We start from the raw sequence: 16,073 nt of genomic DNA on the forward strand, positions 1-16,073 counted from the left end.
TAATTAAATATAGTTATTACTTTGCACAAACTTCTGTCAAAAATGTACCTATTTATAAATATATTCAATCTAACGGCTCATTTTCATTAGACGATTTGTGATTCTGGATATCGCTGCACGTGACCAATTAAAATGAGCCCATACTTAGATTACTTCTTTAAATTGATAGACTATTTATGTAGATATCACATTCCGTCCACACGAGTATTTTTCCTTTAAATATTAAATTTCACTCCCTTGACATGTCTTTTGACGGGTTATTCGTAGATTTCTGTGCCGGAGCTATGCTGGCGTGGTTTGACATTAATTATGATACATGCGGGGTTTATTTAGGCACCTGCAATAATTTACGGGGTGAATATATATAGATCATACTGAGCAACTTTTAGTATGGGACCAACCCCGAAAAAAAATTGGCTTTTTCATACATTTTGATGGCTGCCTGACCTTGATATTTTCTATGGGACAGTCAATTTTTTTTTCGCCATTTGGGGGTTGGTCCCATACTAAAAGTTGCTCAGTATGACCTATAATATTCAGATCGTAAATTATTGCAGGTAACTAATACCACAGAATAAATAATAGTACTACCGTACAGAAAGGAAACTTCCTACAAAACCGAAGTTTGACAGCGGTTCAGGGTCGAATCATGCTGTCCCTTTCCGCTATTTAGGGTTGTCAAAATTCAAGTGATTATCTTATCTGTGGTCGTTCGTGTACGCAAAGGGACGTCAAGTGGTGTCAACCCTAATAATTGCTCGGAGCAATGCTGAGCCGAGTTTGACCGAAGTCAGGAGTTTCGCACCCCTGCTCTGCGCTGCTTATCGCATGTGCAGTACTTGCACGAAAAACATCGTTTAAATAAAGAACTTATTCAAAGATAACAAGATAAACAATTGCATGTCTTTTCAACTGCGATTACCTACTGCAAATGTTAGCACGGCAGTGCTAATAACCTGTAATCTGTATACAGTTAATTGCCAGTGTCAAAAGACTATATAATATTTTGAATAATTTAGTCTAATATCACTTACTTAACTAGGTACTGTTCAATGTCGAGATGTGAAAGTAACTTCAGTTTCATGGTAGACCTAGCGTGAACCGCCGATAGTACTGTTGATTGTGTTATACTATGAATATCAAAATAAAATCCTTCAAATGATAAAAGTCGTTTTATTTCTGCCATAGATTATATTGATAACATTATCATACATACATAACGAATACCATACTCAAAACATCTTGAGAGGTGCCTGTTCATGAGGTAGGTAAGTATTTACTGTGAGTATTTTTTAGGGTTCCGTACCCAAAGGGTAAAACGGGACCCTATTACTAAGACTCCGCTGTCCGTCCGTCCGTCTGTCACCAGGCTGTATCTCGTGATCTATGATAGCTAGACAGCTGAAATTTTCACAGATGATGTATTTCTGTTGCCGCTATAACAACAAATACAAAAAACAGAATAAAATAAAGATTTAAGTGGGGCTCCCATACAACAAACGTGATTTTTGACCGAAGTTAAGCAACGTCGGGCGGGGTCAGTACTTGGATGGATGACCGTTTTTATAGATAATGGTACGGAACCCAACCCTTCGTGTGCGAGTCCGACTCGCACTTGGCCGGTTTTTTTCGAGTTCGTGGCAAGAGGATCACAAAGGAACCTATACCTATATAGTAATACCTATTCTGAAAAACGAAATAAGCATATTCCAAGCAAGAAAGTGCAAGCCGGAAATTTACCTTAACGACATAAGTACCTAATAAATAAGACGTAAAATTTTAATTTTTCTAATGAAGTCTACATGATGAAAACTAGCTACAAGCTCGACTAGCTCTAGCCTGTTTCATGAAAGCTTGTAATTCTTATTAATCTTATAATACGTACATGCTCTTTTTCAAACTCAAGGGCGGTTTAAGACTAGCGTTTTGTACGAGCCAAATTATACGAGCACGCGTAACGCCGAAACTACCGTATACGCGCAGAAAAAAACGCTAGTCTGAAACTGCCCCAATGCCCCATGAAGGAATTTAAAATATAAAAATTTTACCTTCCAATAAAATTGTTATTATGTTTCCTTCTACGTCAGAGGTCTCCATTGAGAGAGTAACGTCTCCGGTGTCCGATAGATGCCGCTAGCGTCTATGTAGTCGCTCCGCCCCACGCCGTGACGTAGTTCCGCTTCCCCTTCCTGCGAACTGTTACTCGCTTTCCGCGACTCGCCGCCATGACACATTGTTGAGGAGAAGTACCGTCGGCATAAAAGTAGCCTAGTAGCCTGCCAGGAAGGCATTACTCAGACCTCTGACGTAGAAGGAAACATAATAACAATTTTATTGGAAGGTAAAATTTTTATATTATGTGTTCCGTACTCTACGTCAGAGGTCTCCATTGAGACCTGTTTATTATCTCCTGGTGGCGAGTCAGCGGGCGCGCAAGCGTTAGGGCTACACCTACTGTCATAGAACTCAGAGAAAGAATAAATATATATACGCCTTATTGCAACCCATGAAATCACAGTGACTCGTTATAATGATGCATTACAGGAAATTGAGAATTTAAATTGTAATCCTAGGTTCGAATCTGACGTTAAACTGGTTTAAGAGATTTCTCATTCGAAATCGCATCCGATCCGCAGAATTTCGGCGATAGAATCGTCTGAAAAAGTCATGTTTCCAATTAACTTAAGCTAATTGGATAGTTTTCCAGCCAATTTAGTGAATAAGTACATCGTGGATCGAAAGCAATCGTAGGCGAGGCCGGCTTGGATGAGACTGTGGCTGGAAGAAATAGGCGCAGTGTCCCCTAACATTTTGTGTAATTCTCACAAGTTAAGAGCGCTATTACATTTCGGCGTTGAGCGAGTTTAGGTATTTTACGCGCTGCGGCAGGCCGTGCGAGCTCAGTACGCCGATCCCTTCTACCACACTCGCACTACAATGATGGATTAAACATTCTTGATCCTTCGCGAAGCATATTGAAATCAACCATAACAACACTAACTGTACTTAACTTTTAAAGTTCTAAAACTGTTATTTGGTAAGAACGAAAATACTAAATGCAGTGCAAATGTACATAGGGGCTGTTCATAAATTACGTCATCTATTTTTGACGATTTTTGACCCCCCCCACCCCTCAAATCATCCAAAAATCAAGCTTCGGATGAATCTGTTTCCTCCTACGTCATGTTACCATCATCCGATGTCCAGACCCCCCTACTCCTCCCATTTGAAACGACGTAATTTATGAATAGCCCCATACTTGTACTTATGAAGGTATATTACTCGAAAGAAATTATAGGTACCTACTCGCTTATTTACATGTTTCGTCATTGCATTTGGTACCTATAGGTTGTAAAGTTTGTATCAACGAGGGTTTAAAAACGAACTGGTACTGAGGATCTGATGATGATTAAAGTGGTCACGGATACCAATCAACCATGTAGTAACATGATTAGGCTCGTTTGATTCGTCTCAACAAGATCTTTGACACTGAAGATACACAGGGTCTGATGATGGAGCTTGAAGGTGGCCACGGGTACCAGTCTATCATGTAACTAAACAACTTCGTGTTTGGGCTCGTTTGATTCGTCTCAACAAGATCTTTGACACAAGACAGTACTCAGGGTCCGATGATGGAGCTGGAAGGTACCATTACCAATCAACCATGCAACTAAACCACATCGTGTTTAGGATCGTTTGATTCGTCTCAACAAGATCTTTGACACTAGGTGATACTCAGAGTCTGATGTTGGAGCCGGAAGGTGGTCACCGGTACCAATCAACCATGCAACTAAACCATTTCGTGTTTAGGCACGTTTTATTCATCTCAACAAGATCTTTGACACAAGGTAGTACTCAGGGTCTGATGATGGAGCGCGAAGGTGGCGACGGGTACCTGTCTGTCATCATCAGCTCCATCATCAGACCCTGAGTAGTATCTTGTGTCAAACATCTTATTGCGACGAATCAAACGAGCCCAAACACGAAGTGGTTCAGTTACATGGTAGACTGGTACCCGTGGCCACAGTCCAGCTCCATCATCAGACCCTGAGTACTAACTTGTGTCAAAGATCTTGTTGCGACGAATCGAACGAAGCCAAACACGAAGTGGTTTAGTTGCATGGTTGATTGGTACCGGTGACCACCTTCCGGATCCATCATCAGACCCTCAGTACTACCTTGTGTCAAAGATCTTGTTGCGACAAATCAAACGAGCCCAAACACGAAGTGGTTCAGTTACACGGTAGACTGGTACCCGTGGCCACCTTCCAGCTCCATCATCAGATCCTGAGTACTATCTTGTGTCCAAGGTCTTGTTGAGACGAATCAGTTTAGTTTAGTTTAGTTTAGTTTATTGATCTCTCAATACAATTTTCATAGTTAATGTAAAAGAATACAGAAGCAATTACTTATCGTATAGCGATCGTCAGGATACAAAACAAAGCAAATAATTAAATTACAATTGATATTATAGTTGAAAAGTAGTTATATACAATGGTATATAAATATATCACAAAATATTAGTAATGTCAAAATATTCAAATAGCAAATTATACAATGTCAAAGATAATAAATGATAATAGAAAAATAAAAAACAATTTTAATATAGTACTACAGAGTACCTACCTATCAATAAATATATATATATTTTTTTTGTTTTTTATACAATGTCAAACATGTCAAATGAGAGATAAAAAAAGAATAAAATAATAATTGAAATAAACAACTTAAAAATAAGATAACAAAATAACAATTTACATTAGATACACAATTATAATTGGTCAATTCAATTTGATAAATATTCCTTTACAGAGTATAGGGATTTCTTAAGTAAAAAGATTTTTAGTTTGCGTCTGAACGTCATATCACTTGTCTCATTTTTTATTTCATTTGGTAGGTGCTCATAGAAAGTCGGACCTATCACACGTGGGTTTCTAGCATGCAATGCTGTGCGACGCGGAACAGTCCGAAGTTTTCCCGTGCTCCGGAGGCATTTGCCCACAACTTCCACTCGCTTAAATTGAGACAGCTGTATACGCGTGAACATAATGACCTCAAAGATGTACTGCGAATAATGAGTCATAATCTGATGTTCCGCAAACAATGCTTTACAGGACTGCCTCTGTTTTAGCCCGAGTATAGTCCTCAGCGCCCTTTTTTGCATGAGCAACACCCTGTCCGCGTCGGTCGAATTACCCCACAAGATCACGCCGTATATCATAAGCGAGTGGAAGTATGCATAGTATGCCTGCCTTAGCGCAGCACTTGAAACCAATGGTTTCACCTTGCGCAGTGCAAAGATCGCACCACCCAGTCTACCACACAGCATGTTTATGTGTTGCTTCCAGCTCACGGTGGGATCCAATGTAAATCCTAGAAACCTACACGTATCGGTTGTCGGGATAGGACATTGGATATTCGCGTTAGGGACGCACCTACCCGAGAATAGCATGACGTTCGATTTGTTGACGTTAAGAATCAATCCGTTTGCCGAAAACCATCTGTTAAGCTGGTCGCATACAGTCGTGACCTTGTAATTAAGTTGCTCATAAGTTGGAGCGCTGACAATTACAGTTGTGTCATCGGCAAACAAAATGATTTGGCCGTCTTCGATAACAGATGGCAGGTCATTTATGAATGCGAGAAATAGGGTATTTCCCAGGGCGGAACCTTGAGGGATTCCCACCGTCACGTTGCCAGTCCCTGATCGCATTCTTTTCCCTCCTGCCATCACTTCTACTGTCTGTGTTCGGTTTTCTAAAAAAGATTTTAGGAGATTACCTTGCAACCCATAACATGAAAGCTTTTTAATAAGTAGGTCGTGACTTATGACATCGAAAGCTTTGGACAGGTCACAAAAAATGCCAGCTACTTTGTGCCTGTCATCGATAGCGGTAGTGATGCTATCAATCATGTTATACGCTGCAGTAGTAGTAGACATGTTTTTTCGGTAAGCAAATTGTCTGTCGGTCAGTAAGTCGTTCTCGAAATGTTTCATTAATTGTTGGGATAGGATGGACTCGATGATTTTAGATATGTTGGGTACTATTGAGATCGGTCTATAGCTATCAACGGATGTTTTATCACCTTTACTTTTGTAGACGGGGCACACTCGTGTGCTCTTGAGTATGTCGGGGTAGACGCCTTCCTTTAACATCTCGTTGATGAGGGCAACTAGGGTATCCGAAAGTAATGGCCAAATCGACAGCAGGATGTTGACTGATATGTCGTATATGTCAAGAGTGTTACGACTTTTTAACATTTTTTTGAGGGTACGATCGAGGTCAGCACGTGTGACAGAGGGAAATCCATAGGCATGAACATCAGCGGTCTGTAGGTGATCGTTTAGACAATGAATCGCGAGTTGTTCATTGACGCCTATGTTGTAGTTGGACGCGACACTCAAAAAATGACTGTTAAGATGGTCAGGAACGTCTAATTTATGAACAGGAATTGAATTACTTTTTAAAGTAATGTCCTTCCTGTCCTGTGATTGAGAAGTTTCGTCCTTAATTATATTCCAAATTTCCTTTGAGGGATTACGACTGTCTTTCAATCTTGTTGTTGTGTGGGCTTTCCTGGCTTCTAAAACTTTACGTTTAATCATGTCTGAGTAGTACTGGATACTTGTGGATATACTAATGTCATCTGGATATTGTTGACGAAAGTGAGAAAGGTCATTTAAATTTTTAATATAATTCAAGATATCGTCAGTCATCCATGGAAGATTTGGTTTATTTTTTAATCGTATCCGTTTCATGGGGAAATGAATATCAATATAATATGTCAATACACGTATTAATTTACTAAACTTATTGCTAATGTCAATGTTATTTTTAAACACATAATTCCAATTATAATTCTCAATGTCACAGTAAAATAAATAAATTGATTCATCATTAATTAGCCTACGTTCTAGAAAGATATTTGATTCCTCGCGGTACGGATGTCCCACTGTTAGCGTGAATAGCTGTGCGTTATGGTCACTTATGGGTGTATCTATCGGCGAAGCGGTGACGTCACAGGTGTTGTTTACTATGCCGCAGTCGATGGAGGTGGAACTCTCCGCGCACACACGGGTCGGAAACCCAACTATATTCGCGCATCCATAACTGGCCAGTATATCATTCAGTTTAATTTTTTCATTTTTTTCGGATAGGAAATCAACATTCAGATCGCCAACTAATATGAACCTTTTTTTTTCTAAAGTTACCTTACTCAGTAATAATTCCAATTTATTTATAAATATGTCAAAATTTCCCTTACCAGTCCGATACATAGCAATAATAATCAATTTTAAATTTATAATTTCAATCGATGTTAACTCGAAATGATACTGGACCGCAAGGCTTTGTAGGTCGGCGCGCTGTTTATAACGAATATCGTTCCGTATGTACAGCGCCACACCGCCATGTGCTATGCGCCCGCGGCAGTATGCATTTGCTAACTCGTAGTTACATAACCTTACTTTGTCAATTTCGTTACTTTTGCACCAAATTTCGCTACATGCCAGTACGTCTGGTTTTTCAGTGTCCAATAAAATATTCAACAAAGCAGTTTTGCCACAAATGGATCTTACATTTTGGTGTATTACTTTAAAGACCGAAGAATTCGCTAGTGTGGCAGCCGATCGCCGCTGCTCACTTTGAAGTTTTTTGGCTTGACAATGTTGAAAATCCTAATGGACACACCTTCCGGCCAGTGCTTACGATTACGGACCACTCCTACTTTATTTGCTGGTACATCAATCTTGAACGATGAGTAAAGTCCTCTCGTTACCGTCAGCTGTTCACACCTGTCGACCTGGATATCCATGGTGGACTTGATGTGGTCAACCAAGTCCGCAGAAGTAGTTTCTTCACTCAGATTGAAGACATGGAGACTAACAGAACGAGGTGCAGCCGCTCTCAAACCATCCTGCCGCTCCATCGGAGGCATGACCTTTGGCGAAAGCAGGGAGCTGGGTGGCGCCGGTGCAGCCTGCATAAGCGACTCGACTATCCGACATGGCAAAGGCGGTGGTCCCTGCGTTGCGGGCATCATATGACCAGCAGGCCCGGCTGGGCCGGGAAGCACGGGCGGCTCGGAGACTGCTGCCTGGAGAGCCGGTTCGGCTGGGAGAGCATCTGGTGATGGCAGTAGTTGTGCTGCCACAACCTCGGACTGCAGCTTGCGACGAGGGCGAGACCTAAGTTGCATCTTTTCTACTGGCAACGTTGTTGAGGAGCGTGTGGGAGTGGATATCTCCTTCGGTGGTTGGCCAGTGCAGGTTTCGTTTTGGACTTGTATCGTGTCTTGTTTGGTGTCATGCATAAAGGCTAGTCCTTCCGGACCAGAGTCATCTAGTGAGATGTTCAGTGTCCCGTATGAGTGGAAATATTGTGGTGTAGCATTTGGCTTTTCCAAATTGAGGTCAGTTGATTTTAATTTAAGTATTTTTAGTATCTCTGTATTTGTTTGCTTTTGCCTTATGATATCTCGTTGCTGGTTTATGATTATATCGTGTGTTTTGTCCAATTTCTCTTTCATTTCTTTCACTATCACCTTTAAATTCAAAATAACGTCCACTAACCTGTCATCGTTTAAGTTATCCTTTAATTTATCCTTTTTTGGGGGCATTTTCACAATGCTTTAATCAATAATGGGCGTTCACGGTAATATTTAATAACACGAATACTTTCAAACAAATTTCAATTTAAATAAAATTAATAATAAATAGAGCGATACGTATTAGCTCCTTACTAGAGGCAGTGGCGCCATCTATTCATATCATATCAAACGAGCCTAAACACGAAGTGGTTTAGTTGCATGGTTGATTGGTACCGGTGACCACCTTCCGGCTCCAACATCAGACCCTGAGTACTATCTTGTGTCAAAGATCTTGTAGAAACGAATAAAACGAGCCTAAACACGAAGTGGTTTAGTGGCATGGTTGATTGGTACCGGTGACCACCTGCCGGCTCCATCATCAGACCCTGAGTACTATCTTGTGTCAAAGATCTTGTTGAGACGAATCAAACGAGCCTAAACACGAAGTGGTTTAGTTGCATGGTTGATTGGTACCGGTGACCACCTTCCGGCTCCATCATCAGACCCTGAGTATTATCTTGTGCAAAAGATCTTGTTGAGACGAATCAAACGAGCCCAAACACGAAGTGGTCTAGTTGCATGGTTGATTGGTACCGGTGACCACCTTCCGGCTCCATCATCAGACCCTGAGTACTATCTTAAGTCAAAGATCTTGTTGAGACGAATAAAACGAGCCTAAACACGAAGTGGTTTAGTTGCATTGTTGATTGGTACTGGTGACCACCTTCCGGCTCCATCATCAGACCCTGAGTACTATCTTGTGTCAAAGATCTTGTTGAGATGAATAAAACGAGCCTAAACACGAAGTGGTTTAGTTGCATGGTTGATTGGTACCGGTGACCACCTTCCGGCTCCATCATCAGACCCTGAGTACTATCTTGAGTCAAATAAATACATATAGAATGTCAGGTCGTTTCAAATATTTTTAATCCTGTCCGGTAGTTTATTAAACTGTACCATTATAAATTATAATACTATAAAAACGGTGCTAGGATCAAAGTCTCTCGTTGCGGTTTACACGCACACAGTATAGCGTTTTACACGGCGCCCGCCGCACACAATGATAAAAAACCTCGTCGTCGCCGTTGAAAATGTGCGGAGCCGACCGACACACGTCCTGCCTCTACAAGCTCTGCCGCGGCACTGAGCTGGCGCAGCGCGCGTCATCGGTAATATAGAGTAGTTTTCAAAAAATTGCCAAAAAATTATAGTAGAATTTCATAAACACTAATGTATACCAACAGTATAAGCAAACGTTGCAGATTGCTTGAGTATGAAAATGACTTCGATATTAAGTAGATTTTCGTAGGAATTGACACTTGTTTCGGAGAGAAAATCGAGTTCGTTTTACTTTGATTTTCTCTTTCTCAAAGGTATGTAGGAAAAATATAGTTTGATATGCCTAAAGTACAGGGTATTAGTAATACAAAATAGCCAGGTTTAGCAGAGTAAAATTCTCAACATTTCCAAATAAGAGCTCGCCATTCAGTGCTTCACGGGGTTTTTCGGAAACGACCATCAGAAAAAAAATCATTACTAATTTAATAAGTCCTTTTTCTAATATTTACAACGATATTTATAAAGATAAGAAGACGCTTTTACTGGAACAAGTACTCATTGTTTCTAATAATGAGCGCAAAGTCCTGAATTTCGTCGACTAGTATCATCAATTTTGCATTATTTCGACTTTTCTTGTAAGAGCGCTCTTAACGTACCCAGACTACCTACTTACTGGGTCTATACTTTATTCCGGAGTCTCTAAGAGTCCAGTCGGTAAGACACGTTATCTGGTTTAGAGCCGAATTTCGGACACAAAATAATAGCGCGAAAGTTATCTATGCAATTGCCCGGGCTACAGAGTAGTAGAGTAAGGTCATTGACCCTGCGGCCTGATGCTAACAGTAAAAGAGCGGCAGCTCTTCTATATAAGGTACGTTGTAGGGCTATTCAAGTTAGGGCAAGTAATTTTAATTAGATTTCTCGCGTCCCAAGCTGGTGGTTTGGGAGGCGCTGGTCTCGCTATTAATGGCGTTGGAAGAAGGCATAGTGTCCGATAGGCTTATGAACAAGTGTCGTTCTGAAAGCTAACATGGACAGTAGAAATAGGTGCCTGAGATAGCTCGTTACTTCACTGGATATTAGAGGTACCTGGCAATCAATCTTATTTTTGATGCACCATGAAGACCATTTCTACATTGTGGGTGTACAGGCGGCCTAGAGAAGGCGACGATCTAAGGAGTGCTCCCGGTACTGGTTTTCTATACAAGCACAGTACCAGAACCGGGAATACCCGGTTCTCGCCATACAAACTCAGTACCGGGAGCATCCCCCGGACGATCACTTGAGTTTCTTTCTGTCTCTTTATCACTCTTCCATATTAGTGAGACACTGACAGATGCGTCTCGTTCGCTACGTAGCGTTAGCCCTTGGCATGTTGCATGCATGCGCCAGTCACGCCAGTAAGTACATCAAGCGGACGTCACTCCTGATCCCGCTAGCCCGGTGTTGGAGCGTCCTATCTGACAGGAGCTACGCCTCGATTCTTAAGGTCGTTGACTCGTTAGAAAGGGCGGTCTGACGTTGTGTTCACTAGGACCGCCAGTAAATTGCAAGCTTACCGCAGCTGCGTGAAGGCTCTCCTCATCACGCCGTCACAGTAAACAGACTAGGCTGGGAGGTGGAGACATCCATGCCAAGTCGTATCACCGGCAGCTGCCAAACGCGTCGTGGTAGCAGTTCAAAGAGTCGGTTAAGAAATACCGTGGCACAGTGCGAGGGCTCTCGAAAGCGGAGGCCGGCCAACAGGGCGCCTATCAGGCGAAGATAGTCTCGGCGGCTTCTGGGCGCAGCGGCCCCTCGGGCGCGCAGTGACTTCTTGATAAACCGTCGCCCTCGGGAGTTGTACCGACCTGGTAAGTAGCAAGGAACCAGCGCGACCTGTAGACGGTCTGCTGGCATCAGCAGTTTTTGCGACAGCCGTAGTAACGGAAGGGATGTAGTGTCGCCGTCGTTTTATGTATACTGTAACGGTCCGGTTGTATGTTTGTAGGACACTTCTGTCGTCAGCGCTGCAGATGCGGCCCGTTAACGATTACTCTCCACTGAAAGGGCCTTACCTCGTACATTGTCTACCATTATTGGAGATTGTAACGGACTGCAGGCATAAGATGAGGAGGGAAGTGGCACGAGGTTTTCGGCAGCTGTCAGAAGTGTTGCTGGGGACTGCGAAGGTGTCACCTTCCTCCATGAACTAAAGTTTGCGAATTTAAGACTAAACAGGAGGCATTGAGTCTCATTTCTGCGAGGAACTCGGCAGCAAGGCAGGCCTGTATGTCACGAAAAAGAAAACTTTCAATCGGGGTGCTGTGCCGCATGTCCCACGTGATGTCTAGGAGCGTGATGGTCTAATTCACTTTATCCGAAGAAACGCCTATATTGAGCTAGTATAGGGGTATGGTAGCATGCTTTTAAAGAAATCGAACTGATGAAATCAAGTCTAAAATCGATTTTGGCGCTTTGCGTAACAAAACTGTTTCGATAAAGTCGAAGACAGACAGATGGAAACTGCTGGAGTCCCCCTGGCCCCTTTTTCTTAGCACCGGAAACTCAAGCTTGTTCAGGCGCAGCGGGTTTATTTGTCCCATTTTGTTTATTAGGGGCTTGGCGAACGAGTTCGTCTTTGTAAGACGGAACTTAAGCTGGAGAGAGCGGGCAGCAGAGAGATAATTATGTGAGGTCTGCAGACCTTTTCGATGCCTTCAACCTCGGTTGTGAGCGGTCGCACAGGATCGTGTCGCAAAGCTGCTCTCCGGTTGGATCGCTCGCTGGCCTCGAGACGTTGTAGGACCCTCGAAGCGGCACGGCTCCTCGTCGATCAGCACCTTTATGAAGCTCAGGGACGCGACGTATTTTCCTCTGGGTATCGACAATCTTACCGCTTTCAACTCCGGGCAGTCGAGCCACGCTAGGACGAGGCTCCTAACGACCTTGCCTGCCGTCGCCATCCTTAACCGAAACCAAGAGTTTAGCGGTCTGTTCGTGCTGTGGCACCATAACTATATGCGCCTGCGTACCTCAATGGGACCATGTGGACAGGACAAAACTGATACCGTGGCGCCCAGCGTCTGCTTGGTGGGCAGGGCATCGGGGACGGGTAAGTTCGCGGTGGTATTCTTGCGAACAGAACATGGGCGCCATTGCAAGGGACGACATCGTCGTAGTTGTAGGTGGACAGCATCGGCGTGATTGTCGGCGCCATCATGGCAACCGCCGCCGCTCGGGAGGTGCCGGTGCGTAAGGTGAGAGGCGCCATCGTGGTGGCCGGCTCGAGAGGCACCGGTGCGTGGGGCGGGCGGCGCTATCATGGCGGCCGCCACTGGCTCAGGAGGCGCTGGTGCGTGTGGCGAGGACTCATCGTGGCGGCCCGCTCGAGAGGCGCTGTCGCGTGAGGCGGGTGGCACCATCGTGGCGGCCGCCGCCGCCGGCTCGGGTGGCGCCGGTGCGTGAGGCGAGAGGCGCCATCGTGGCGGCCAGCTCAGGAGGCACCAGTGCGTGAGGCGGCCGCCGCCAGGCTCGGGAGGCGCTGTTGTGTGAGGCGAGAGGCGCCATAGTGGCGGCCAGCTCGAGAGGCGCCGGTGCGTGAGGCAGGCGGCTTCATCGTGTCGGGCGGCGCCAAAGTGGTGGTCGTCACCACCGGCTCGGAAGGCGCCGGTGCGTGAAGCGAGAGGCGCCATCGTAGCGGCCAGCTCGGGAGGCACCGGTACGTAAGGCGGCCGCCGCCAGGCTCAGGTGGCGTTGGTGCGTGAGGCGCCATAGTAGCAGCTAGCTCGAAAGCCGTGAGGCGGGCGACGCCATCGTGGCGGCCGCTGCCGCCGGCTCGGGAGGCGCTGATACGTGAGGCGAGAGGCGCCATCGTGGCGGCCAGCTCGACAGGCGCCGGTGCACATGACGGACGTTACCTGCACGGGAGGCGCCGATGCGTGTGGCGGGCAGCGCCATCGTAGCGCTGTAGGCTGGCTCGTAGTTGCACGCATCATCACGGCGACACTTTGCCCTCGGCGGCTCCATCGTGGTGGCCTCCACCGGCGCGTAGGTCACCAGCGACGTCATGACGGACGGCAGCCGACGGGCGAACGGCACCGCCGCTGTACTCGTAATGTTTCCACTGCTTCCACGTAACTTACCTTCCTTCCACATCGAGCAGTCGGGAGTCGCAGGAGCGGTCCGCTTTCACCTTGACGCCAGGACGGGATCGAGAGGTCCGTGATCCACTCGCGCCGCGACCGCAGCAATAGGAGTGGGCGTGTGACGTGTCTCGGAGTCCCGCGGACTGGGAGCGCCCGCACCGCGACACCACTCCGCAGCGTCGCGGCGTCTCGGAGTCATCTCGGACGACAGCAGAAGAAAGTCGACGGCGCCGGCGCGGCGCGCGTCACGGCGGAGGCGGGAGGCGGGGCGCCGGTGCCACGGGCGGGGGCTCCCTGTCGCGTCGCTTCTGAACGCCAAATAAAACTAGAATATCATTAAACTGGCTCACCGGATGGTTCGAGACAATCCAAACCTCCTTATCAGTCCTATAGAAGCGCGGCACCCAGCAGCAGCGCGCGCAGGCTGTCCGCCTCCGCGCCGCCCGGGCGCCGCGCCCGCCGCCGCAGGCACGACGCACGTTCCCTCTCCGAACGCGGAGCGACTTACGTTACCACTTGTTGATAAAAAACTACTGACGCACTTCCTACTTCGATCTCGAAAATGCGCGACCCGCCTGAGAACCGTGCCTGTCAAAGTAGGCATTTACGATGCGCAACTAACAACACGAGGTACTCCCAGGCTTGTTAACGGTAACGATTTTAGCAGCATGGTATGTAAAAAATAATTTAGCAAGAAAAATAAAAATAAAAAGTGGGTAGAATCGAAAAGCACTTTCGATCGCGGGATCGCCAAAAGACTAATAATAGCGATCTCTGCTATATTTCACTATTTAATGGAACAAGCTTTAGTTCGGAAATTTTAAAGCACCATGCTGCAAAAATGTACGCAAAAAAAATTTGCGGACCATCGGACAAGACGGTCGACGAAACAATGTGTCATGGCGGCGAGTCGCGGAAAGCGAGTAACAGTTCGCAGGAAGGGGAAGCGGAACTACGTCACGGCGTGGGGCGGAGCGACTACATAGACGCTAGCGGCATCTATCGGACACCGGAGACGTTACTCTCTCAATGGGGACCTCTGACGTAGAGTACGGAACACATAATAGGCTTTCGCTCGTCCATCTTACAATCTTTCATGAAAGTAAAAGGTAGGGTTGGGTGTAAGGAGGCAGATGATAGGCAGATGGCGACATTCGCTTGCTAGACACGTTCCACTTACGTTGTCTACGTTCCATTCTGCGTATAACGTAAATCCCGGCCGAAACCCTCATATAATTATACTTACAATAATTCTGGTCAACTTTACTGCCCCACCTGCGATAGAGTTTTTAAAAGTAAGTTCGGCTTTGCCAGCCATATCAGAGCTCACGCTCGTAATTAGCTAGGGTCGCCGTTGCCGATTACGGCATGGATAACTATATATTGTATTGTCGTGGCACAGTTTTAAAGTAAAACTCAAGTTGAAGAAAATATTCTTATTTATTCTAAAAACACTTCATAAACTGTTAACTATAAATAAACAAATTTACAGACAAGAAAAAATCGCAGATGAATCTTAAATCTCGAAATATAATGATGTTGACTACTGTGTGGATATACGAATATAATTGAATATATCCATGAGACTCGTATAATATACCTACAAGTATATTATAAATTTATAAGTTCACGAATTTGGACATGTCAATATTTCTACATATTTACCTATGGCTTTTCAGTCAACAGCAGATATAACCATTTTCGTAAGTTTAGAAAATGACGACCTATTTAATTTATAATTTTTTATCCATTCCTTGGACGAAAATGGGTGTCAGAATTAAATTATTGTCATCATACTTAAATCATAATGCAAGAATTCTAGGCTCAATTTATGACAGTCAAATGGACAGTAATTTTGTGTGATTTTATCACAGAGACTCACAGAGTTGATCGAAAGGTTCGGCAAAACTAATTTATTAACACCAAAACAACATTTTTTTAACACGCAGATTTCTCGGTCGCTGCGCACACATTCACAACTCGAGGACTTAGCGATGAATGGCTCAAACCCGATAAGTGTGTGTGTGGTCGAAATCGGCTGGTCATGAAGTCACATTTTTGTCTTAGCTACAAATCGATAGATTTTATAAGCCTTTCTCGTGATAAAATCTGCTGTTGACTGTACATACATAAATAAATGTACGTTGGACGAATAGGGTACGATTACGAAGGACTACTGTCCAGTAAAATGGACCCGATAGTGGTCTAAATGTTTTACTACCTACTAATGTATGACACTCCAAGCTCAGCGCATAAGATCTAACCACAAGCTTTCGATGGACTGAATAAGTGACATGA

This window comes from Cydia splendana, chromosome 14 (genome assembly GCF_910591565.1).
Source record: "Cydia splendana chromosome 14, ilCydSple1.2, whole genome shotgun sequence".
NCBI classification, from domain to species: Eukaryota; Metazoa; Arthropoda; class Insecta; order Lepidoptera; family Tortricidae; genus Cydia; species Cydia splendana.